At 48.9% G+C, this 27,729-nt stretch overlaps 1 protein-coding gene and 1 non-coding gene across 2 annotated transcripts in view; one reads left to right on the top strand and one right to left on the bottom strand.

The window, feature by feature from the left end:
• Positions 1 to 27,729, top strand: part of LOC119953960 (voltage-dependent L-type calcium channel subunit beta-1-like) — a 309,597-nt gene that overhangs the window by 177,983 nt on the left and 103,885 nt on the right.
• On the bottom strand, positions 12,533 to 12,604 carry trnac-gca. The gene has a single exon. It is a non-coding gene; the product is annotated as a tRNA-Cys (tRNA).

Genomic DNA, 27,729 nt, shown 5'->3' with positions numbered 1-27,729 from the left:
TGCTGTGACAGCCCTCTGGAAAGGTAATTATTTCCTCACAAGTACGGCTAGGGATTTGAACCGTTATGCAAAAAAGCCATGCAGTTTTTCTTTTTCAACTTCTATCGCCAGCGAGTGATTAGGTTCTGGGATGCACTGCCTGAAGGTGTGGCAGATTCATTAATGGGCTTCAAAAAAGAACTGGATATACACGAGGACGGAGACAATTACAGGACGACAGGGAAAGGGTGTGAGAGGGAGGGTGGCTAAATGGTTCTTACAGTGAACTAAATATGGGCTTGAAGGGCCAAAGGGCCTCCTTCAAGGCAAAGATTCCAAACGATGTCTCAGCCCCTGAACATGGCATGTTTCATTTTTGTGGAGTTGGGATTGGCATGGGGCTGGGGTTTTTTTTCCAATCGCTTACTGTCACAAGTAGGCTTCAATGAAGTTACTGTGAAAAGCCCCTAGTCGCCACATTCCGGCGCCTGTTCGGGGAGGCTGGTACGGGAATCGAACCGTGCTTCTGGCCTGTACGAGTTGGAGCTGCTGGAGGGGGAGGGAGCTGCAGCAGCGAAGCCTGCCCCAGAGGAACAGGAGGCAGCCTCCCAGGATGGAGAGATGGCCGCCCAACAGGCCGCCCAGGAGGCGGGGTTGCCAAGGAGGCGCTGCATGAAGCCTCAGGTGTACCGGCAGCGCCTGTCATTTGAGGGCCTGCCAGTTGTGGCACGCCGTTGAAGTCTCTGGCTGATCATGGGGACAGTGCTACATATCTGCCAGATCATGGCAAACCTGGCACCGCGGGGATATGGGGGAGGACACCTGGCACCCGGTGGCCGTCAAGATGACGGTTGCCCTGGACTTTTACGCCACCCAGTGGGGAACCTGTCCGGGATCTCACAGACATCGGTGCACAGGTGCATCCTCGCTGTCATGGAGGCCCTATATGCCCAGTTGCCAATACATCCATTTCAATGAGGACCGAGCCTAGCAGGATGTCCGGGCAGCGGAGTTCGCCACCATCGCTCAGAAGCTGCGAGTTCAGGGAGTGATTGACGGGATACATGTCCCCCAATCAGCATCTGCAGATGACAAGACCCTCGATAAAACTGAAAGGGTTTCCACTCAATGAACATGCAGCTGATATGTGACCATCAGATTTGTATCATGCACGTCTGCGCCCGATACCCGGGCAGTGGGCATGACACCTTCATCCTGGCACATTCAACAGTTCCGGCTGGGGACTGGGCCCTGGCGACAGGGGTGATTCGCTGCAGTTGTGGTCGATGACGCCTACCCAGAGGCCACAGACCGACATGGAGACTCGCTACAACGATGCCAATGCAGCGACCAGGAGCATGATGGAGCAGTGCTTCGGCATCCTGAAGATGCGGTTCAGGTGCCTTGACCGCTCTGGAGGGGTCCTTCAGAATGTTGATGGATGAGCCCGACTGCTTCCCAGGTGGCGTGGTGCTTCCCTGTCCTGCCCGCTGAACACCAGAGGCGCCAGAGAAAGGGGGGGGGGGGGGGTCCAAAGTGCTGTGGTGTTCCGGCACCCCCTCTGCGGGAGTCACCAGCAAAGGCCCCATCACCACCTCCCCCCTGGGCTATTCCATGGGACGGGGGTGCGAGCGAAGGCTCCCCTGGCGCTGCCAGACCTGGAGGCCCACTCTGGTCTCGGCCAGGGCCTGCATGGGGCGGCCATGGAGGACAAGGAGTGGACCATCGCCGTCTGGGACTGCGCCACGTCACCCAGTGACTGTGCCACCAGCTTCAGGGCCTGTGTCACGTCAGTGACTGTGCCACCTCCCTCTGTGTATACGCCACATTGGCCCAGGCAATGCCACTGACATTCCCAGCCATGGCCTGCTGTGACTGTGTCCTCTGCTCTCTGCAGTGAGGGGCTACTCCAGTCTGTTCGCGCTCCCGGTGGTCATGAGAGGCCTTTTCTGAGGTTGGAGGGGGGGGGGGGGGGGGGGGATGTTAGACAGTTCAGCGCATGCTGCCCAGGGGGTGGGTAGCTGGTGGCTTCAGTTGCTAGACACCGGGCCATGGCGGTCAGTATGGGTACCGGCATGTGGTACAGGGTGGGGATTCAGGCACCCTCTGGGTGAGGGGGGGGTAGGATTACGGATCTATGGATGGGGGTTAATGCCAGGGGCACAATGCTGCCTGCTGACCCTGGCCACCCTGAGGAGGTGGCACAGTTTCTCACGGCACTGCTGGCACGTCCGGATACTGTTGCAGTTGGCGCTTACAGCCTCTGCCACCTGTGCCGAGGCATGGCGAACGGTGGCAGCTGACAGCCACCTTCCCGGGCCGGGGTACAGGGTTACCCACCTCTCCTCCACAACGTCTAGCAGGGTCTCAAGCCCGGCGTCCGTAAAATGGGGATCTGCCCTCCTCACTGCCATTTTGTTGGCTGGCATGGTGTGTGTGTGGGGAGTGAAGTTTGTATACGCGGCTGCAGATTGTCGGCCTCCTGAGTGTCAATCGCGATTCCGGCTCCACTTCTCACTGGAATTGATGGTGTTCCACGTGGCGACGGTGCTAGCCCCTTAACAGTAGCTGAATCGTTCCAGGTGCCGCGCCAGTTTTACTGTCGCGGAACTCCACCAATCCTACCCCGGCGTCTACACTTAGTCTCAGGAATAGAGAATTCCACCGATGGTTCTAACACAGACAGTTTGACGTACGCAATCGTAATGAAATTAAACAGCACAAGAAGTAATTTTTGAATTCGATTTCAACAGTTTTTCTCATTTACAGTACAGAAAGAGGCCATTCGGCCCATCGAGTCTGCAGCGGCCTTTGGAAAGAGCACCCCACTTCAGCCCAGGCCCCCACCCCATCCCCGTAACCCAGCAACCCCACCTAACCTTTTTGGTCACTGAGGGGCAATTTATCATGACCTAACCCGCACATTTGTGGACGTGGGAGGAAACCGGAGCACCCGGAGGAAACCCACGCAGACACGGGGAGAACGTGCAGACTCCGCACAGACAGTGGCCCAAGCCGGGAATCGAACCTGGGAGCCTGGAGCTGTGATGTAACGGTGCTAACCACTGTGCTACCGTGCCACCCTAGTTAAGAGTTAAGATACGACTGCGTTCACTTTTCCAGCACTGTTTTCTCTCTCAATATTCTTTCTTTCCATTTTTCGGCCTTCATTAGCAGATCACTATTGTTCTTTGCCAGGGAATACAAGTTATTACGGTGATGGGTGTGTTGTGCTGTGAAATGCAGAATATACTTTCGTAGGCAACAATTTTCCAGCTACCAGTTCCCCTCTGATTGGTCCATTCACCACTGCTTCGATCCCCTCTTGCCATTGCCCCTCGTGAATCAAACCGCGGAGCCCAGAATGTAACGGGAAGTAAGGACGGAATGTTCCAAACCCCCCTGTGGCGGGCCGGCGGGCCACTGAAATCTGCATTCACCTTGGTGAGGATGGAAGTTCCCGCCTGGCGTGAAGGGCTGGGGAATTTCAGTGAAAGGTACACGCTTCTTGAAATATCACAGGTTGTTGTTAATTTGTGTCTGCATTCTCATTTTACTCCACATTTCATGTTTATTCCCTAAGTACGTTATTACTTGTTTGTAATAACAACTTCCTGGAATGAAGAGTTTGTCGTATGAGGAATGTTTGAGGACTCTGGGTCTGTACTCATTGGAGTTTAGAAGGATGGGAGGGGATCTTATTGAAACTTACAGGATACTGCGAGGCCTGGATAGAGTGGACGTGGAGAGGATGTTTCCACTTGTAGGAAAACCTAGAACCAGAGGACACAGCCTCAGACTAAAGGGACGATCCTTTAACACAGAGATGAGGAGGAATTTCTTCAGCCAGAGGGTGGTGAATCTGTGGTACTCTTTGCCGCAGAAGGCTGTGGAGGCCAATTCACTGTGTCTTTGAGACAAAGGTAGATAGGTTCTTGATTAATAAGGGGATCAGGGGTTATGGGGAGAAGGCAGGAGAATGGGGATGAGAAAATATCAGCCATGATTGAATGGCGGAGCAGACTCGATGGGCCGAGTGGCCTAATTCTGCTCTTATGTCTTATGGTCTTATGGTCTAACTTACATTTATTAACAACAGCTGAAAGCGCTTCACAGATATCAACAAAATGTGTCAGCAAACCCGTCGGGAGGTATTAGGAGAAATAAGAAAAAAGACCATCGAAATATTAATTCCTTGGTCATTCAGCTCACGGCCGTTTGTCGAACATTGTTGGCTCACAGTGATTGCTGCATTTTCCCCACAGAACAGGAGTCGCTACCTGTCAAAAAGTAGTTCATTTTTACATAGAATTACAGCACAGTACCATTTCAACTGTCGGTTTTTATGCTCCATCTGAGCCTCACCCCCTCCCCCACAATGAATTGAACCCAATCGGCATAATCCTTAAATCTTCTTCTTCTTCGGCGATCACTCGCTAACGGGTACAATTATCCACCTAAGAAGTCGCGTGTCACTGGTCTTCTGTGGCTGATGAGCCCGATCCTGGAGCCCGCTGTGGAGATTTTGGTGATGACACTGTTGGGAGCTCGCCAGCATGCTTGGCTCTTGAAGCTGCTCAACCTTGATCCTTTATCTGAGCTGTTTCTTCATCTTTCATTGTTTCTGGTGCAGTTTGATGGATAGAGGGGAGCGGAGGAGCCAGTGCTGTGTCCAGAAATCTGCACTGGTCAGCACTTCGGGGATGAGGGTATCCTTTTGCTCTCGGGATCGGACGATGACGAAGCCGACCATGTCACAGAATCACAGAATCACAGAATACTACAGTGCAGAAGAAGCCCTTCGGCCCATCAGGTCTGCACCGATGCATGAAATACCCTGACCTGCCCACCTGATCCCATTTGCCAGCACTTGGCTTGAATGTTATGGCGTGCCAAGTACTCATCCAGGTACTTTTTAAAGGATGTGACAGAATCACAATGCCGGTGCTTTGGTCATGGATGTCTGCAGGAAGCCTTGAACTTGTTCTTTTTGGCAGAGCCATGTGTTAGTGATGATAAGCTGGTGTTCCATGCATTTGGCGAGCAGGGGAACCCCCTTGGAGATGCAATTCCCAACTCCTACCTTTCCGATGGTTCCTTTCCAGAGTTGTGAGTCCTTTCCAACCCTGACATTGAAGTCCCCAAGGAGAATAATCTTATTTTCCTTAGGAATGTGGGAGGGTATGGTGTCCAGGGTGGAGTAGAAACCCTTGGACCATCATTGGCATCAAGGTTGGGGTGTAGGCACTCGCAGCTGTTGACTGCTGGTTCTTGGCAAATTGCACTCGGACAGTTATGAGATATTCCCTGATGCTGACAGGGAGCTCGATTGATGAGTTCATTCTTGATGGCGAATCCAATTCCATAAATGCTGGACTGATCCTAGGGTTTTCCTCACTAGAAGAAGGTTTAACCACCGCCATCTTCCCTCAGCTGCCCATCATCTGCTTTTCAGGGTCTCTTACAGGCAGCGACATTAGTGTTGAAACGCCCGGGTTCACGGGTAACAAAGGCAGTTCTCCGTTCCAGTCTTGCTGGTTGTCCATTAGGGTTCGTACATTCCAGGTTCCAAAATTGACTTTTGATTTTCAGACCCCAGATAGATGAGCTGCTGGATGAGGTTTTCCAGCCAGGTTGGGAATGGAGCAGACTATTTTTAGGGCACCTTTTCGCGCCCTTTCCCCATGTGGGGTGAGCAGAGTGAACCCTGAAGAGAGCTGCCCGGCCGTGAAGAAAGCTGCCTGAAATGCTCTCCTGTTCCTAATCCAAGAGCGAGACGACTGAATTAAACTCCACTGCCAAGGAGCCAATCCGAAGCGAGGGACTTCCAGATCACACGGACCTGGCCCTGTCACCTCTTGCCGATCGCCACAGAGCTTATTTGTGCGTCTGTGGGGGGGTGGGTGGGGGCGGTATTACTTTGATAGATGCCTGGTGCGGGACATCTTTAACATGGATAAGCCGTTGCACATCAGCAGATATTCGGTCCTTGACAGAAGGTCCAGTTTTGTGATATTGTCACTGGACTCGTAATCTGGAGTTCCAGGTTAATCCTCTGGGGGATACAGGTTCAAATCCCACCTTGGCAGCTGATGGAATTTGAACTTGATTGATAAAAATCTGGAACTTAAACAAAAGTAATGGTCACCATGAAACAGAATGAGTGTTGTAAACCTCCATCTGGTTTAATAATGTCCTTTAGGGAAGGGTGGTTGCTTACTCCAGACCTGCAGCAATGTGGTTGACTCTCAACCTCCCCTGGAGCTGAAGGGCAATCAATAACAGGCAACAAATTACAACTTTGCCAGCGAAGGCCACATCCCATAAAAACATTTTTTAATTCATCGAGTTTCCCCTTAACTGCATCTATGCTTTTCACCTCAACTGCTTCTGATAGCCGCACGTTCCATATTTATTTTACATAGAATTTACAATGCAGAAGGAGGCCATTTGGCCCATCGAGTCTGCACCGGCTCTTGGAAAGAGCACCCTACCCAAGGTCAACACCTCCACCCTATCCCCATAACCCAGTAACCCCACCCAACACTAAGGGCAATTTTGCTGGATATTCTGGCCACACCCGGGCAAAGAAGTTTCACCTGAATTCCTTCTTGACTTTATTTGTTAATAATTATCTCATATTTATAGCCACTAGTTTTACATTTCCCACAAAGCAGAAATATTTTTGCTACATCCATCTAATCAAACCCCTCTGTAATTTTAAAGCCTTCTGTTAGACCAGCCCTCAGCTTTTTGCTTTCTACAGATCTACCAAAGCATAAGGTGCTTTAGTAACGCAAAAAAAAGAATAAGAGTAAGACTAATTTGGTAGTTCTTTCATAGAATCATAGAATTTACACTGCAGAAGGAGGCCATTCGGCCCATCGAGTCTGCACCGGCTCTTGGAAACAGCGCCCTACCCCTGCCCAAACCTCCACCTTATCCCCATTACCCAGTAACCCCGCCCAACACTAAAGGCAATTTTGGACACTAAGGGCAATTTAGCATGGCCAATCCACCTAACCTGCAACCTTTGAGCTGTGGAAGGAAACCGGAGCACCCGGAGGAAACCCACGCAGACACGGAGAGAACGTGCAGACTCCACACAGACAGTGACCCAAGCCGGGAATCGAACCTGTGACCCTGGAGCCTTCAAAGAGGCATGATGGTGCTCGTGGCCAATTGCTATGATTCTAAGCAGGCGCTTGATAATATTTATATAAATTCTCATCTTGCTTATTTTGTTCCTCGTTCCTTCTTTTAGTGGCACCTATTTGAAAATTCAGCGCACAATAATTTTTCACTGTTCAGCAGGATTCCTGGTTAGAATTGAAAAGTGACAGCTGCAAGGTGATTTGAAAAACCCACCTGGGGCCAGAAAAAGGAAGCAGCCAGGTGGGTACTCTGAAAGCATCTGGCAGGGGGTCCATGATAAACAGAATTAATAATCGGTCAGGCATGAATCAGCTTTCTGTCTGAAACAGTTTGGACTCCAGATATGCACTCGCTTCAGATCTCCTCGCTTGAAGGCCTTTCAACCAGTCTGAGTGACAGAGAGCACAGATTAACCCCTGTGCCTGACACAGAAGGATCCCTGTGTGTGTGTGTGTGTGTAATAGGACTGGCTGGTCGAGGTTCTGATAAACCGAGAAGTTTTAACACTGTATGTCCATAAATACTTAAAAGGCGAGATATAGAACAGTACAGCACAGAACAGGCCCCTCGGCCCTCGATGTTGTGCCGAGCAATGATCACCCTACTCAAGCCAACGTATCCACCCTATACCAGTAACCCCCCCCCCCATTAACCTTATTTTTTAGGACACTAAGGACAATTTGGCATGGCCAATCCACCTAACCCGCACATCTTTGGACTGTGGGAGGAAACCGGAGCACCCGGAGGAAACCCACGCACACACGGGGAGGACGTGCAGACTCCACACAGACAGTGACCCAGCCGGGAACTGAACCTGGGACCCTGGAGCTGTGAAGCATTTATGCTAACCACCATGCTACCGTGCTGCCCACATCTTCGACAGATGGTCAAGATCATGATTCAGATGTCATGAACATGTAATTATGATAGTACAGATTTGAAGGACCATTGTTTTAAAGGCACATTTCTAATTTCAAGCCTTGAAATTGATTTTAAAGTCTTTTTGTTAGGGCGGCACGTGGCGCAGTGGTTAACACTGGGACTGCGGCGCTGAGGACACGGGTTCGAATCCCGGCCCTGGGTCACTGTCCGTGTGGAGTGTGGTGAATGTAATATAGATGTATATATGTTCATTCACACTGTCTTTGTAAGCGCAGTAGCGCTATCCTACCACTAGGGGGAGTAGCGCTGGGAGCACTCAGGAACTTGTACTGGGCTCCACCCTTGGCTCCGCCCATGACTCCTCCCCCTAGTGCAGCTGTATAAATACCCGTGTCCAGAGTCAGCCTGAGTTCACTACGAGTTCATCGACAGGTAACAGGCTGGCTCTGAAGTAAGTCGATTAAAGCCTAGATTCACATCGGAAACACGTGTCTGGTGAATTGATGGTTCCATCATGGAGTTTGCACATTCTCCCCGTGTCTGCGTGGGTTTCACCCCCACAACCCAAATATGTGTTGGTTAGGTGCTAAATTGTCCCTTAATTGGAAGAATATATATAATTGGGTACTCTACATTTTAAGAAAACATTTATTTTTGTCAAAATGGAAGTATGGACAGGCAACATAGAACCTTACGACGTTCATTCGAAACTCATCTCCCTATAGCTGGCTACAAAATGTCGATACAAATTCAAAGACCCCTTCAGGGCTGTCCGTTGAATTCTAAATGGTGTGCAAATCCCTTTTAAGTCCGAGAATCAGGAGACAGAGAGAGAATTCAGAAGATCTCAACGTAACTAACGTCTTTGCCTGGTGGAATAGTGCTTCACTGAAATTAACATAGCAGCCATTTTACATTTTTGGAACTTTATAAAGACTGTTTGACAACAGCCATTTTATGTGCATGACCGCAAATAAGATGCTGGGAAACATTTATTTTGTATTCATTTGTGGGATGTGGGAATCGCTGGCTAGGCCGGCATTTATTGCCCATCCCTAACTTCCCTTGGTGGTGATTTGTCTTCATGAACCACACTGCAGTCCATGTGGTACAGGTGGGGTCTGATTGATTGCAGTGTTGTTCTGGAGAATACACCAGTTGATGGTGATTGACCTGTCAACTGCCAATATTGAACAACATTTGCCGAATAATCCTCGTAATAATTACGCTGACAACCAAGTTAAGTTTATCAGTTGGGCTCACAGTGTGGCTCATTTGTATGCACTGGAAGCTAAATATATTAAAGCACAGGGCCCTGTTCTTTGCAGACAGAAAGCACATGTACACACATTGCGCCTATTTCAGCTACACAAAATAAGTGACAGCCATTCACTGATGCTTTCCACAGAGCAATGCCTTGACCAACCAGAGTCAAGCTGCCTGGTTTAAGGATCAAACAGTGTTTGGCAGTTAACTGTCAGTCACTTGCCAACCAATCAGCACTCTCTTGGCATACAGTATAATTGATTGTTTCTCCCTTATGTCCTTGTGAAGTATCCTGATAAGTTCAAGACAAAAAGCTTTGACATGTCCCTTTTTTTCAGCAATACTCAAGTTCTGTATGACCAAACGACTGCTTGAAAAAGAAAGACTTATATTTTTAAAACGCTTTACCCATTCACCAGATGTTTCAAATCACTTTACAGCAAATTAATTATTCTGAAGTATGGTTACTGCTGTAATGTAGGTGACACAGAAGCCAATTTGTACACAGCAAGATCCCACAAACAGCAATGTGAGAATGATGAGTTCATCCATTTTGTGGTGTGGATTGAGGGGCAGATAGCGGCCACGGCACCATGGATGAAACCCGGCTCGCCCTCGAAATAGTGTCATGAGAAATTCAGAAAGTAAACGGGACAGATGTTGGAAGGGTCCCGTATGCCCGCCGATCCTTTGAGAACTGTACCTCCGTTGGTCGCACTTATTGTTCAGAGCCAGAATATTCTGGGTTCAAACCCTCCTCCGTGACTGGAGCACAGCTGACATGGCTGTGCAGTACTGAGGGAGTTGGTGTTGCTCTGATTTTTGGTGGGATGTTATGCCAAGATCTCGACCGCCTGCTCAGGCGGATGTAAGAGGTCCTCTGGCGCAGTTTTGGAGAAGAGCAGGGGGAGTTATCCCCCTGTGTCCTGGCTTATATTTATCCCTCAATCAACATCACAACAAGCAGATTATCCAGCCATTGTTTGTGGGAGCTTGCTTTGTGCAAATTATCTCCCATGTTTCCTACATTTCCGACACTTCAAAAGTAACAAGAACAGAGGCTGCTGAAAAAGCTCAGCAGGTCTGACAGCATCTGTGAAAGCAGACATAACGTCTCGAGCCCTTTTGGCTCTTCGTCAGAACTTCAAAGTACTTTATTGGCTGAAAAGCCCTTTCGAACATCCATTGGTCTTGAAATGTTCTGTACAAATGCAAGTTCTTCCTTTACCGCTTTCTGGCAAATATAGGTTCAGCTGGCAAGAGATGGGTTAACGGGCAAGGAAAGAGACATGCAAGTCATTTCATCTAGCTTAATGACTTTTCTGATTGGCTGCTTCTGGACAATATATTTATAAATATTTAAAAAAACAGGAGCGGGCACCAATAGTTGGCGTGTGGGCAGGAGGGAGCCAGGGCTGCATTGCCAGGGCCGCAGCTGGGCTGTCCTACCCAAAGCCCAGTCCAGCAGCAGCCTTGGGGAACCTGTTTCAGAGTTCTACTCAAAGCTGCAACAAACAGGTCTCACTGGCAGAAATGTGTACAAATGAGGGGGTGTGAGGGGGGGGGGGGGGGCAGGGAGTGGAGAGAGCAGGAAGTTGAACATTATGTCTTAACGTGGGCCCACATGATTCTGGATCTGCAAGAATTTAACAAGCCCATTTGTGGGTTTTTTTTTTGTTTTCCCCTGCCTGTTCGGAGGCAAAACTAAGCCGACGTTCGACTGATATTCCAAGGACTACGTAAGAGTCATATTGAATGACCCAGGCTGCATACCATGCCTCTTTCTGACCCCTTTTTATTCTCCCCCCGTTCTCTGGGAAGGCTAAATATATTTAACAGGTTGCAAATGTTGCACTATTTATGCAACTTGACCTTCCTCTATGCCGGTCTCAGGCAGCTGGGAGGAAAAGCTATACAGCAGAGCAGCGTTTGCCCTGGAGAAGGCAAACGGGATGAACACGTTGGAAAAAACACATCGTGGTCTTCTGGTGAGCGCTTTAATTACTTCTTTCAATGCTCGTGTCAGCAGCCTGCAAGTTTCTCCTGCGTTTGAAGGGCAGACGGGATTTCTAGCTTAGTTTCTGCAGTGAGTGTCGGTGTGGTTTTGCTTTAGTTCTAAAATCCTGATTTAGTTGTTAACATGCAGGAGTCTCAAGATAGCACGTTCCTTTTTTGGGACCAGCCTGAATTCATGGTAAGCTTATTATAGATGGCTGCTGTGTTTACAAAACTTCACAGAGGCAATATCCAATTACAGTGTTCTCTGGTTTTCAGTGAGTATGCATGGGCATATATGTGGGGGGGTGTGTGTGTGTATGTTTTATATATATTATATATGTATAGAAACAGGGAAAAAAGGAGATTTTCTGTTTTCACATTTAGTGCAAGAGACATTGTAACTCAAGTTAGAAAAGTCTTTCCCACGAGTTGCAAACCCATTGTACTGTCTCGTCAACTGCTATGCAACACTCTAGCTGTTGTATCTGTGACGTCAGGCTGGGATTTACAGTTTAGCGAATGCACTGGAGATTACAGGCTGATGATTCATGTGTATCTGTGTGTGTGTGTGTTGCAAGTGAATTAATTACGCTAAGCATTTTTTGGAGACTATTTGCTGATGAGGCAAATTACCCTTATGAGGGGGTTTGGTAAGAGTAGGCGGGAGATCAGTAAGAAGATATAAAGAAATTAAGATCTGCATTTATACCTTTCATATCCACCTAACCTCTCAAAGCACTGCACAGTCAGTTAAGTGCTTTCAAAGTGTAGTAATTGTTACAATGTAGGAAATGTGTCAGCCAAACAAGCTCATGCAAACAGCAATGTGTTAATGATTCGATAATGTTTTTTTTGTGATGTTGATTGAGAGATATATATTGGTCGGGACATCAGGAATAACTCCCCTGCTCCTTACCATAGATTATCGTACAATTTACAGTGCAGAAGGAGCCCATTCGGCCCATCGAGTCTGCACCAGGCCTTGGAAAGTACGCCCCATTTAAGCCCACACCTCCAACCTATCCCAGTAACCCCACCTCCTTTTTGGACACTAAGGGCAATTTATCATGGCCAATCCACCTAATCTGCACATCTTTGGACTGTGGGAGTACCCGGAGGAAACACACTCAGACACAGGGAGAACATGCAGACTCCGCACAGTGACCCAAGCCGGGAATCGAATCTGGGACCCTGGTGCTGTGAAGCAACTGTAATAACCATTGTGCTACCGTGCTGCCCATAAAGAGACCAAAGGGGGCACCCGGATTTGATCCAGGGATCTCTTGATCTGCAGTTAAATGCTCTACCACTGAGCTGCACCCCCTCAGTGCTCACTTTGTTAAATGATATTTTACATTATTTGGAGCGTGCAGATGGGGCCTTGGCTTAACATCTCATTGGAAAAATATTGCGATCCCCGTAGATAACATTTAAAAAGAAATTTGAACTGAATAGGCTGACGCAAAGTTTCACGTTTTAAGACTGTACTGCAACAAATGACTAAAGCACCATTAAATAAACACTTGTTGGTTGGAACTATAAAGAACATAAGAACTAGGAGCAGGATCTGGCCTCCTGAGCCTGCTCCACTATTCAATGAGATCATGTCTTTTGTGGACTCATCTTTTGTGGACTCAGCTCCACTTTCCGGCCCGAACACCATAACCCTTAATCCCTTTATTCTTCAAAAACTATCTATCTTTATCTTAAAAACATTTAATGAAGGAGCCTCAACTGCTTCACTGGGCAAGGAATTCCATAGATTCACAACCCTTTGGGTGAAGAAGTTCCTCCTAAACTCATTCCTAAATCTACTTCCTCTTTTTTTGAGGCTATGCCCCCTATTTCTGCTTTCACCCACCAGTGGAAACAACCTGCCTGCATCTTTTCCTATCTATACCCTTCATAATTTTAAATGTTTCTATAAGATCCCCCCTCATCCTTCTAAATTCCAAAGAGTACAGTCCCAGTCTACTCAAACACTCCTCATAATCCAACCCCTTCAGCTCTGGGATTAACCTAGTGAATCTCCTCTGCACACCCTCCAGTGCCAGTACGACCTTTCTCAGGTAAGGAGACCAAACCTGAACACAATACTCCAGATGTGGCCTCACTAACACTTTATACATTTGCAGCATAACCTCCCTAGTCTTAAACTTCATCCCTCAGGCAATGAAGGACAAAATTCCATTTGCCTTCTTAATCACCTGTTGCACCTGTAAACCAACTTTTTGCAACTCATGCACTAGCACACCCAGGCCTCTCTGCACAGCGGCATTTTAAAATATTTTATCATTTAAATAATAATCCCTTTTGCTGTTATTCCTATCAAAATGCATAACCTCACATTTGTCAACATTGTATTCCATCTGCCAGACCCGAGCCCATTCACTTAACCTATCCAAATCCCTCTGCAGACTTCCGGTACCCTCTCCACTTTTTGCTTTACCACTCATCTTAGTGTCGTCTGCAAACTTGGACACACTGCCCTTGGTCCCCAACTCCAAATCATCTATGTAAATGGTAAACAATTGTGGGCCCAACACTGATCCCTAGGGGACACCACTAGCTACTGATTGCCAACCAGAGAAACACCCATTAATCCCCACTCTTTGCTTTCTATTATTTAACCAATCCTCTATCCGTGCTACTACTTTACCCTTAATGCCATGCATCTTTATCCTATGCAGCAACCTTTTGTGTGGCACCTTGTCAAAGGCTTTCTGGACGAAAGACCCTGGAGGGCGAGTAGTCAAGTGTACGCTGGTTTATTCACGGTCAAAAGGAACTGCCGCACTGTGGCAAATATACACCGCATCAGTCCCAGTTGGGACTGCCAACATGCCCGTCCCTGTCCGGACCGGCCTTTATACTAGATCCTTGTGACCCTCAGCTTGGCAGGCCTCCACCCACTCGTGGGGAAGCTCATATTCCACGAGTCCCAAGGGGAGATCAATTAGGGCACCCCCCTTGGGCCTGGTGGGAGTTATTACAGTAACTTACACATTAAACCACAAAAAGGAATGTTCCCTTCTATACTTACCATTCATTGTACTCTCCACAGGATTACAGTCCTTATAGCAAACAGCCCACAGTCACTTCCAGCTTCCAATGGTTCCACGTTTCCCTGTTTCTCCGTGTAATACTTGGAGTGAGGGTTCCCGAGCGCTTTCCTCAATTTTCAGAGAGTTTCCCAAATCCACCACCAGCAGTAAGGCCCACTATGAGATTCCCCCTCACCACACTCTGACAAACCTTCCGGATTCCAGGGATGTGGGGAAAGAGCAGAGAGCATTGAACGGCACAGACATAGACAAAGCCCTATGGCCAGCTCTTATGCTGTAAGACTCTGAGGGTGGCCTATAAATGCAAATCCTCGTTATTTTTGTTATTTCTATCATATTGCCAGTGTTTTTTTTTGTGAAGTTACCACAGATTTGTCGGTTAAAATGGGATACAACCAGAACAGGGTCATTTGCCCTTGCGTTACCTGTGGCCCATTCTTGGCAGGCTTGCTAACTGCTTGGACATCTGGCCCTGCATTCATAGACTGCTTGAATAAGGCTGTTGACAGAACATGATTGAAATCAGGAGCTTGCGCATGGCGAATCACAGGCTCATGCCCACAAAATATCACTCCATTGTACAGCATCTCTGCGGAAGGTCTTTGTGCAAGACACAGGCACGGGCGACTGCTCTCAACTGAAACCGATGAAATAACAAGGCCATTGACGTGCCGTGCACTGGGTCAATCCAGGAAAGGGATGTCCAGGAAGATGCTTACATTACGTGGCCAACTCTCAGCGCCTTACCCAAAAAGAGTCCTCAGCTCAATTGTCCCACCGAAGTCGATTGCTGCCTATCTCATGGATTGATTTGAATTTGAATTCGGTGAGACAGGTTCCAGCAGTAACTCTGCTGAATTCATCACACTTATTCCAGCAATAGTGAAATATCCAGTTTCTGGTGAAGCTTCGAGATTCCCACTGGAATGAATTTAACAATGTAAATGGGGCAGCTTGTCGTTCTTTGTTTTCTGCAAGTTGTGAGGCGTGTGGGTTTGTTTGTGTTTTGTACGTAGATATGTACCAGAGACGGGGTAGGGAAAAGGAGATTTTCTGTTGTCTTGCATTAGTGCAAAAGACAGTGTAACCCAAGCTGCCAATATGAGCTGTTGGCCCATCGCCAAACAAACTAGGCAGATCAAGAAACTCAACACCACCCCTGACAAAACAGTCAGCTAGATCAGCAACCCATCCACCACGTTAAATATCGACTCTTTCCACTGCCCTTTACCAATGGCTTCGCTATGTACCATCCACAGGACACAGGATACTATACACAGGACACAGGATGCACTGTGTACTATACACAGGACACAGGATGCACTGTGTATTATACACAGGGCACAGGATGCACTGTGTACTATACACAGGACACAGGATGCACTGTGTACTATACACAGGACACAGGATGCATTGCGTACCATCCACAGGACACAGGATGCACTGTGTACTATACACAGGACACAGGATGCCCTGTGTACCATCCACAGGACACAGGATGCACTGTGTACTATACACAGGACACAGGATGCACTGTGTACTATACACAGGACACAGGATGCACTGTGTACTATACACAGGGCACAGGATGCACTGTGTACTATACATAGGAAGCAGGATGCACTGTGTACGATACACAGGACACACCTTGACCACCTGCCCTGAGGCTTATTTTGGTCCTTAAGTGGCCAATTATTTCCCACTCTGATAACATATATGCTGGTCGTTGGAAGATCAACCAGTGTAGGCAGACCTTAGTTTCACCTTTCTTGAAAGGGCGGGAATAAAGGAGGTTACCTCCTTTGGGAATCGGGGTACTGCCCCCTTCCTATGATCTTACCCACTGCCACCCCCCCCACCCTATTGTCTTACACACCCCCTGCCCCGTTTGTACCTTCCCGTCAGCCTGTCAAGACCCACACTCCTCCCTAGCTTCCCTAAACCCTCTCCGTCCAAAACACCGACTATCTGCCTGCAGGAACCTTGTTACCTCCTTCCTGCTGATTGCTTGCAGTCACTGCAGGGTTCCCTACTTAGGCAAAACCCACGCAAACACGGGGACTGCAGGAGCTAACCGCCAATGAGACAGACCAGCAGCCCTCGAGGGGTTACTCCCATTGAGGAACACAAGTCCGCCCCTCACAGACTGCCCAGAGTGCATTATGGCTAGGGCGGGGGGGGGGGGGTAGCCTTGTTCAAAGTTGGTTGACTTGAGACCAATTTTCCTTCTGGTGGGGGTGAGGGAGGAATACCCTCCCCCATGCGGCTCCATAAAATTCAGCCCAGTATAAAGATACAGGGTGAAAAAAATCCTCCCATCACAAATAGATGCCCCAAATTAATAGCTCTCAGTGTAATTGTGGGAATGTGCTTTGACAAATCTTCCGATCGGCATAGACTTCATCCTGAGATCTTGAAAGAAGTGGCTAATGAAATAATTGATGTGTTGGTTTTAATTTTCCAAAATTCACCAGATTCGGAGCAGGTCTCATTAGCTTGGAAGATAGCAAATTCGACTCCTTTATTCAAAAAGGGATGGAGACGGAAAGCAGGAAACGACTGGCCAGTTAACCTAACATCTGCCGTGTGTTTTTTTAAGAATAAACTTCAATTTTTTCCAATTAAGCAGCAATTTAGCATAGCCAATCCACCTAGCCTGCACATCTTTGGGTTGTGGGGGTGAAACCCACGCAAACACGGGGAGAATGTGCAAACTGCACACAGACAGTGACCCAGAGCCGGGAGCGAACCTGGGATCTTGGCGCCATGAGGCTGCAGGGCTAACGCACTGCGCCACCGTGCTGCCCTTCATCTGCCATGTATTAAGCTATTATTACACTATATGCACTTGGAAAAACTCAAGGCAATCAGGCAAAGTCAACATGGTTTGGTGAAAGGGAAATCATGTTTAACCAACTGATTGGAGTTCTTTGAAAGAGACACATAGCTGTGGATAAAGGGGAACCGGTAGATGTACTGTACTTGGATTTCCAGAAGGCATTTGATAAGATGCCACATGAAGGGTTGTGGAAAATAGAAGCTCATGGTGCAGGGTTAATATATTGGCATGGATAGACGATTGGTTAGCTAGCAGGAAAGAGAGTTGGCATAAATTGATACTTTTTCTGGTGAACAAGATGCGATGACTGGTGCTCCTCAGTGCTGGGGCCTCCACTTTTTACAGTTTATAAAAATGACTTGGATGAAGGGACTGAAGGTATGGTTGCTAAATTTGATGACGACACAAAGATAGGTAGGAACGTAAATTGTGAAGAGGACGTAAGGAGGTTACAAAGGGACATGGATAGGTTTAGTGAGTGGGCAACAATCTGGAAAATGAAGTATAATGTGGGCAAATGGGAAATTGTCCATTTTGGCAGGAAGAATGAAAAAGCTTATTATTCAAGTGGTGAGAGATTGCAGAGCTCTGAGGTGGAGAGGGATCTGGGTGTCCCAGTGCATGAATCAACAAAAGGCTGGTGTACAGATACAGCAAGTAATTAGCAAAGCTAATAGGATGTTACAATTTATTGCAAGGGGAATTAATTACAAAAATAGGGAAGTTATCGTTAAGTTTCACAGGGCATTGGTGAGACCATCTCTGGGGTGTTGTGTAAATTATTGGTCTCCTTATTTCAGGAAAGATGTAAACTCATTGGAAATAGTTCAGAGAAAGTTTACCAGACTGATACCAGGAACGGGCGGGTTGTCTTACGAGGAAAGGTTGGACAGGTTAGATTTATATCCACTAGAATTTAAAAGAGTAAGAGGCGACTTGGTCAAAACCTTTAAGATCCTGAGGGTTATTGACAAGGTGATGTGGAGTCAGTGGATAGGAGGCAGGTCCGTGTGATGGACTGGGCTGTGTTCACGACTCTCTGAAGTTTCTTGTGGTCCTGGGCCGAGCAGTTGCCGTACCAGGCTGTGATGCAGCCCGATAGCATGCTTTCTATTTCGAGGAAGAGAGTTCGAGAGATTCATGACCCTCAGAGAATGTATTTGTCTTCAAATATATGACAAATCCTGTTGTCAGAGAATTTAAAACTGGGGTCACGGTTTAAAAATAAAGGGTCGCTCCTTTAAGAGAGAAATGAAGACAAGTAAATTCTCTGAGGGTCATGAATCTCTCGAACTCTCGTCATCGAAAGGCAGTTTTTACAACTTTTACAACTGCACCATAGAAAGCATCCTATCGGGCTGCATCACAGCCTGGTATGGCAACGGCTCGGCCCAAGACTGCAAGAAACTACGGAGAGTCGTGAACACCGCCCAGTCCATCACACGAACCTGCCTCCCATCCATTGACTCCATCTACACCTCCCGCTGCCTGGGGAAAGCGGACGGCATAATCAAAGACCCCTCCCACCCGACTTACTCACTCTTCCAACTTCTTCCATCGGGCAGGAGATACAGAAGTCTGCAAACACGCACAAACAGACTCAAAAACAGCTTCTTCCCCACTGTCACCAGACTCATAAATGACCCTCTTATGGACTGACCTCATTAACACTACACCCTGTATGCTTCATCCGATGCCGGTTCTTATGTAGTTACATTGTATACCTTGTGTTGCCCTATTATGTATTTTCTTTTATTCCCTTTTCTTCCCATGTACTTAATGATCTGTTGAGCTGCTCGCAGAAAAATACTTTTCACTGTCCCTCGGTACAGGTGACAATAAACAAATCCAATCCAGTGGAAGCAGGATCTTTGGTCAGAATTTTCCAGCCTTTCCTGCCAGTGGGATTTTCCAGCGGGATCTTCCCCCCCCCAGGGACTCCCCAGTAGTGGAGGGTGCAAACAATGGGACAGCGGTGGGACGGGAAGCACCTGTGACCGGCCAATGACAGGCCTTCATCCGCCACCGGCAAACACATCGCAGAGCGTGGCGGGTACACCGACCAATGAATATTTTTTTAAGTCCGAGTAAAGATAGATTCTTGATGAACAAGGGGGTGAAAGGTTACTGGGGGTAGGCGGGAATGTGGAGTCGAGGTTACAACCAGATCAACCATGATCTTATTGATTGGGGGAACAGGTTTGAGGGGCCGAATGGCCTACTCTTGCTGTTAATTCCTATGTTTGTATGATTGCATTGGCAAATCAGTAATAACACTTCTGTTAAAGTTCATGGGCGGGATTCTCCCATTGGACGGCTAAGTACCGACGCCGGCGTAAAAACGGGAGTGTTTTACTCTGGCAGAGGCGCCCATTCCGAGACCCGATTCTCCGGACCACAGTGGGGTAGTACGGCGCTGGAGTGGCCCCTGCCGATCCCTGCGTGAACCTGGCGCCGCGGGGTCAGCGTATGTGCAGTAGGCCCGGCGCCAACTAGCGCATGCGCAGTGGCCTTCTTCCCCACGCCGGCTCCGACACCAAATGGTGCAGGGCTACAGGAGCCAGCGGGCAGGAAAGGAAGCCCCTCATGTTTTTTCTGTAAAACAGTTAATCTGAAGAACAGAAGCCTGAAAACTCAAACGTGGGGTCGCTTCTCCGCTACTTCAGTCATTTACTTGAATGGGTTTCTGCCTCTGTTAGAACAGTGAAACAAGGAATTTGTGACAAAGATGAATAATATTCATTAAATGTATGTCAGGGGTTGAGAGATTGACACCTCTTCTGTTTATCTGCCTTAAAAAGGGCTCAAACTAGGTCATAAGTGAGTAGATATCTAAAAATAACGAATAATATTTTAATTCTGCAATGAGGGAAGCTGGAAAGTTGGTGTGGTTCCCTGGGGGTGTTCAGAGTGATCATTACTTTTGGTGACAGCTGTGGGGGGGGTTTATTTCAGAAGTGTAAAGGAGAAGTGCAGACGAACAAGGCCAAGACTGAGCAGGAAGCCAATAATTCAATCAAGGAGGCCTCCTGAAGGGCAGCATTTTTATCATTGTAAAATTTCCTTTAAGGAGCCCAGCCAATCATGTTCATATGTTCTGGTCCTGCCCCCGGAGTTGGAGAAATATTGTGGGTCGTTTTCATAGAATCATAGAATTTACAGTGCAGAAGGAGGCCATTCGGCCCATCGAGTCTTCACCGGCTCCTGGAACGAGCACCCTACCCAAGGTCAACACCTCCACCCTATCCCCATAACCCAGTAACCCCACCCAGCACTAAGGGCAATTTTGGACACTAAGGGCAATTTAGCATGGCCAATCCACCTCACCTGCACATCTTTGGGCTGTGGGAGGAAACCGGAGCACCCGGAGGAAACCCACGCAGACACGGGGAGGATGTGCAGACTCCGCACAGACAGTGACCCAAGCCGGGAATCGAACCTGGGACCCTGGAGCTGTGAAGCAATTGTGCTATCCACAATGCTACCGTGCTGCCCTCAGCACCATGTCCGAGGTTCTGCACATGGAACTGGAGCCGGGTCGCCTGGCGGCCATATTCGGGGTGTCGGAGATGCCGGAGCTGCGGCAGACGTTTTAGCCTTCGACACGTTGATTGCCCGCAGGCGGGTTCTGTTGCGGCGGAGGTGAGCTCAGCTTCTCCAAACACCCCCCCCCCCCCCCCCCCCCCCCCCCAGTGCCTCGCTGTGGCTGGGGGATCTAATGGAGTTCCTATATTTGGAGAAAGTCAAATTAGCTCTGAGAGGAGCGGATGCGGGGTTCCACCAGCGATGGGGTCTGTTTGTTTTACATTTTGGAGACCTGGTTGCTGTTGAGGGGTAGGATGGAGGGGGAGGAGGGAGGAGGTGAGGCAGGGGCAGGTTTCAGGCATTGCTGTTGTAAAAACGTTGAATAAAATTATTTTTCAAAATAAAAAATTTCCTTTAAAAAATAATCATGGGTTGTCGGCATTTGCATGAGGAGAAATTGTTAGAGGGGCGAATGGCTGTTTGCAATGATCCCTTTCTGCTCCAGCAAGGTACTTAACTCTGAAATTCTCTTTCTAACCCTATTTGCCGTGTCACATCTCCTTCAAGACACTCCTAAACAACCAATCTCTTTGAGTACGCTTCACTTCATCTGTCCTAATATGATCCTGTGTGGCTTGATGTCAAATTCTTTTTGATAATTAACGTTATAGAACAGTACAGCACAGAACAGGCCCTTCGCCCCTCAATGTTGTGCCGAGCCATGATCACCCTACTCAAACTCACGTATCCACCCTATACCCGTAACCCAACAACCCCCCAACCTTACTTTTATTAGGACACTACGGGCAATTTAGCATGGCCAATCCACCTAACCCGCACATCTTTGGACTGTGGGAGGAAACCGGAGCACCCGGAGGAAACCCACGCACACACGGGGAGGACGTGCAGACTCCACACAGACAGTGACCCAGCCGGGAATCGAACCTGGGACCCTGGAGCTGTGAAGCATTTATGCTAACCACCATGCTACCCTGCATGGGATGTTTTACTACGTCAAAGGAGTCACATGAATGCAAGTTGTTGTTGTGCAGCTGTGCATTACTCTGCAAATGGTTTCCATGTCGTGTTCTGCCGCTCCAGTCTTAAGTGTACAGTTTTTCTTTACAAAACATTTTATTGAGGTTTTTATGATTTTGTAACAATAACAGAAGAAACAGTGTACATACAAATAGAAACATAATGCAAAGGCTGTCTTCCTCCCTCACAGGTCCCACCTTTCTTCAAACCCCTGCCAGAATCCCCTAAGCTTCGGGCATGCCCAGAACATGTGGACATGGTTCGCTGGTCCTCCCAATACGTTGCACACCTGTCTTCTATCCCAAAGAACCTGCTCATCCGGCCACTGTCGTGTGTGCCCGGTGAACAACCTTAAATTGCATCAGGCTGAGCCTGGCGCATGATGTGGACGTGCTGACTCTACTCAACGCATCCGCCCAGAGACCGTCCTCTATCTCTCCTCCTAACTCCTCTTCCCACTTGTGTTCAGCTCCTCAGTCTGCGTTTCCTCTGACCCCATGAGTTCTTTATAGATGTCCGAAACCCTCCCCTCTCCACCCACACTCTGGACACTACCCTGTCCTGTATCCCCCTCGGTGGGAGGAGTGGGAAGGTTGATACCTGGCTGCGTAGGAAGTCCCGCGCCTGCAGGGACCTAAATTCATTCCCTCCCGTCAATTCAAATTTCTCCTCCAACTCCCTCAGCCTGGGGAAGCTCCCCTCTATAAACAGATCCCCCAATCCCCTAAGTCGACAGTTAAAGGTACATTTTAACCAAGTTAACTTTGTGGACAGGTGGTTTCTTCGTGTTGAAAAAGTAGAAATTGTCGAGGATGGGACATGGGCTGATGCCCTGGAGAGGGTTAACTCTTCCTCCTCATGTGCGCGGCTTAGCCTCATCCAATTCAAGGTGCTGCACCGGGCCCACATGTCCGGGTCTAGGATGAGTAGGTTCTTTGGGGGGGAAGACAGGTGTGTCAGGTGTTCGGGGAGTCCAGCGAACCATGCCCAGTTGACCCAATCGGGTCATGCTATCCCAGGATCAGTCTGGTGAACCTTCACCACTCCATCGATGGCAAGTCTATCCTTTCTCAGATAAGGAGACCAAAACAGCGCACAATGCTCAAGGTGTGGCTTCACCAAGGCCCTGTACACCTGCAGTGAGACATCCTTGCTCCTGTACTCAGTTCCTCTCAAAGTGAAGGCCAACATAGCTTCCTAACTGCTTGCCGTACCTGCATGCTTGCTTCCAGTGACTGGTATACTCGGATACGCAGGTCCTTTGGGAGTCAACATTTCCCAATCTATCACCATTTAAATAATACAGCTGGTTTAGCTCACTCGGCTAAATCGTTGGCTTTGAAAGCAGACCAAGCAGGCCAGCAGCACGGTTCGATTCCCGTACCAGCCTCCCCGGACAGGCGCCGGAATGTGGCGACTAGGGGCTTTTCCCAGTAACTTCATTGAAGCCTACTCGTGACAATAAGCGATTTTCATTTAATTTCATTTCATTCTGAGGGAGATACTTTCACACTTCCCCATGTCGTACTGCATCTGCAATGTATTTGCCTACTCATTCAACTTGTCAAAATCACCTTGAAGCCTCTTATGTCCTCCTCGCCACTCGCCTTCCCACCAAGTTTTGTGTCATCAGCAAACTAGGAAATATTACTTTTGGTTCCCTCAACCACATCGTGATGTACATTGTGAATAGCTGGGGACCAAAGACTGATCCCTGCGGGGCCCCACCAGTCATAGAATCGTAGAATTTACAGTGCAGAAGGAGGCCATTCGGCCCTTGGAAAGAGCACCCTACTTAAGCCCGCACCTCCACCCTACGTCCATAACCCAGTAACCCCCCAGCTAACCTTTCGGATGCGAAGGGGTAATGTAGCCAATTAGGCCAATCCACCTAACCTGCACGTCTTTGGTCTGTGGGAGGAAACCGGGCCACCCGGAGGAAACCCACGCAGGGGAGAAAGTGCAAACTCCACACAAATAGTGACCCAAGCTGGAATCGAACCCGGGCCCCTGGAGCTGTGAGGCTACAGTGCTAACCACTGTGCCACCATTCATCTCATGATATTTCGAAGCAAGAACTTCTCTCAGATAAACTGCTCAATATAAAGCCCTGGGTGATCAGCACCGAAGAGATGATCTGGTCATAATCATAATTCTGCTTTGAACTCGCTTCCTTGCTTCACAGTCACTGCCTGCCACTTCGAAAAAGAACATTTATTCCTACTCACTCTTTCCTGTCTGCTAATCAATTCTCCTCGGAACTCTCTTACTGAAAAGACGCCCCCCCCCCCCCCCCGTGATTCTCTGGCCCTCGATGGGCTGAGTGGCCGCCCGTTTTTTTGCCAGTCCCATCGGAGTAAATTGGAGTAGGTTCTTACCGGTGGGACCTGGCGGCGCGGGCGGCCTCCGGGGTTCACGGAGGGGGCGCAGGGGGATCTGGCCCCAGGGGGTGCCCCCATGGTGGCCTGGCCCGCGATCAGGGCCCACCAATCCGCGGGCGGGCCTGTGCCGTGGGGGCACTCTATTCCTCCGCATCGGCCGCTGTGGTTCTCCGCCATGGCCGATGCGGAGATGAACCCTCCCGCGCATGTGCCGGGATGACGCCAGCACACGCCCGCGCTGCCACGCATGCGCCAACGCGCGCCGGCCGGCGGAGGCCCTTCGGCGCCAGTTGGCGTAGCGCTAAGCCCCTTCCCCGCCTGCCGGCGGGGCATAAACCACTCCGGAGTGGGCCTAGCCCCTGAAGGTGCGGAGGATTCCGCACCTTTGGGGCGGCCCGACGCCGGAGTGGTTCACGCCACTCCTTCCCGCCGGAGTTGCCCGCTCCGCCGATTATGGCAGAATCCTGCCCGAAGTTACTATCAGATCAGCCATGAACTTATTGAATGGTGGAGCAGGCTCGAGGGGCTGAACGGCCTTCTCCTGCTCCTTGATTGTGTGTAAGAAGAAAATACTAGGGATTTTGGAAATCTGAAATAAAAAATAGTAAATGCCGGAAATGCTTAGTGGGCCTGGCAGAATTCATTCATTTGAGATTTGTCGGATCCTGTCATTCCTGAAATTAGATGCAAAAATAACAGTGGCCCCAGTTCAAATATTTGGGGGCATCCTGACACTGGAAATAAAAGCAGGCTTTTTATTTTCTCTTTGTGAATTATTGTATTCAGTGTGTCAGACATCAAGTTTAATCCTGCTCACTGTCTGACTTTGAACTTGGCAACAGACGACAACATCACTGCCTCTTTCTCATTCTGCAATCGTGCATGAAAGTAGCCCTCATCATGTCACTCAAGGGTCACTTAGTCTCACCTGTCGCCCTGTGTCTCTCGGGCCTCAATCTGAAGCCTGTCAAGGCCGCCCTGCTGTTGGTTCCGGCAGACGCCCAGTACAGAGATTTTATCGCGTCAATTTGTCAGGCGTGTGCTAACAGCGGAGAGAGAGCAGGGGTGGGAGAATCTATTCGTGGCCCCTTTTCCAAACAGCATACCCTTTGATCTTGACTCATTGCTGACAACATGGGGCCAGTTAATTTATCCTGGGGGGGGGGGGGGGGGGGGGGGGAGAAAATCATGTCTACATAGCGTCCTGATGGTAAATGTGTGACATTGACCGTCAAAGATGAGTAAACTTGGGGCAGCACGGTGGCGCAGTGGGTTAGCCCTGCAGCCTCACGGCGCTGAGGTCCCAGGTTCGATCCCGGCTCTGGGTCACTGTCCATGTGGAGTTTGCACATTCTCCCCGTGTCTGCGTGGGTTTCACCCCCACAACCCAAAGATGTGCAGGGTAGGTGGATTGGCCAGGCTAAATTGCCCCTTAATTAGAAAAAATTAATTGGGTGCTTTAAATTTATTTTTTTTAAAAGATGAGTAAACTTAGGATTTTAGCCTTCAATAATTATAATGGATCCGAGTCACAGTGAACGTCTTGAGGTGGACCCTTAATTTATGTTTGAGGCATAATTTGGGGCAGCAGGGTAGCATGGTGGTTAGCATAAATGCTTCACAGCTCCAGGGTCCCAGGTTCGATTCTCGGCTGGGTCACTGTCTGTGTGGAGTCTGCACATCCTCCCCCTGTGTGCGTGGGTTTCCTCCGGGTACTCCGGTTTCCTCCCACAGTCCAAAGATGTGCGGGTTAGGTGGATTGGCCATGATAAATTGCCCGTAGTGTCCTAATAAAAAAGTAAGTTTAAGGGGGGGTTGTTGGGTTACGGGTATAGGGTGGATACGTGGGTTTGAGTAGGGTGATCATGGCTCGGCACAACATTGAGGGCCGAAGGGCCTGTTCTGTGCTGTACTGTTCTATGTTCTATGTAATAGTGTAAAGTTGATAGCCATCTGACAGCTCATTTTAATTTCCATCCTACACAAAATTAAGATCTTGGATAAATCCTGTACTGGTTTCAATGTAAAGTAGTTCAGTGCGGTAATAATTTTAGAATATCAATGCCACATGTATTGTTGGAAAGCAGAAAATGGAATTGGCCAAAAGTCCTGTGAAAGTTGCATTATACTCTTACATAGCAGATATAACCGGAAAAGGAATGTTGCTACAGTAATGAACGTGAAGCTGTATGGATACGGCTTTTTCAGATACAGTGACAGCGAAGCCCTCTGCTTTCTCCAGGATTATACTTTTCCTATAATTACTCTTGTACAACTGACGGAAAGGTCTGGCACGCGGACGTGTGCAGTTCTTTTTTAAACTTATTATTTCACAGGGTGTGGGCATCGCTGACGAGGCCAGCATTTGTTCCCCGTCCCTCTCTGTCCTTGAACTGAGTGGCTTGCTCGGCCATTTCAGAGGGCAGTTAAAGGAGCCGACTATATTGCTCTTAATCCGGAGTCACATGTGGGCCAGACCAGGTAAGGACGGCAGGCGGACCTCTCTTAAACAACATTGAGCGAACCAGATGAGTTATTTCTGATACTGATTGATGATAGCTGTCGCTGTGAAATCCATGCAGATGGAACTAAATTTGAAATCGTTGATTTGGTGTGAATTTCTTGTTTTTACTCTTATTAATCCCTCTGTAATAATCTTTGAAAAGGATTTGCCTTGTTAAATAAGGTGTGGAGATGCTGGCGTTGGACTGGGGTGAGCACAGAAAGAGGTCTTACAACACCAGGTTAAAGTCCAACATGTTTGTTTCAAACACGAGCTTTCGGAGCTGTGCTCCGAAAGCTCGTGTTTGAAACAAACTTGTTGGACTTTAACCTGGTGTTGTAAGACTACTTGTTAAATAAGGTGCAACTAGATTTTTAATGCCGTTATAAGCCATCAGGTGGGATTCCCCTTCCAGTGAAACCAGAATCGTGATTGGGCAGAGAATAGAGCGCCAGCGCAAATCGAGGCTGGCAGCGGGCGCCCAACGAAATGCAGTGCTCCGGTGCCTCGACGGCGGTGTGAATTCATTCCACGCCAGCACGGGCATGCTCATTGTACAGTAAAGGCCGTTGGCATATCATTAACGTGTCCAACCCGGCATTTTCTGGGCCTCCTGCGATGCTCCGCCTCCGCCAGGCGGAACTATCCACGTCGAGGTTCACTTGTGGTGTTCAGAATCGGGAAACGGGCTACGGGGCTGCTGAGGGGGTTGGGGGGGAGAGTGAGCGGGTCAGGCATGTTGTCAAAGGCGCAGCCATAGGCTGCCATTCCTGCCGCTGGCTGGGGGGGGGGGGGGCATCTGCCAGCGCCAAGGGACGGGGGGGGGAAAGTAGCGGGGAAGGGGGGCGGGTCCAGGGGTGGCTGTGGGGTCGGTGGGGGGTGTGTCCCCTGGGACTGGGGTGTCCTGGCACTGACGACATCCATGGGTGGCAGCCTCCTTCCCACCCCGGGGGAACAGAATGTGCCGCCTCTCCTCCACGGCAATGTCTCCAGCTCTGCATCAGCGAATCTCAGTGCCGCCCTTTGGGGTGGCATCTTCGTGACTGGAATGGGAGTGTGTAGGAAGTGGGGTGCTCATATATGGCTGCCGCTTGTCAG

Source organism: Scyliorhinus canicula, chromosome 19 (assembly GCF_902713615.1).
Source record: "Scyliorhinus canicula chromosome 19, sScyCan1.1, whole genome shotgun sequence".
NCBI lineage: Eukaryota > Metazoa > Chordata > Chondrichthyes > Carcharhiniformes > Scyliorhinidae > Scyliorhinus > Scyliorhinus canicula.
Note: the sequence above shows the minus strand (reverse complement) of the source record. Positions and strands in the feature narration are given on the sequence as shown.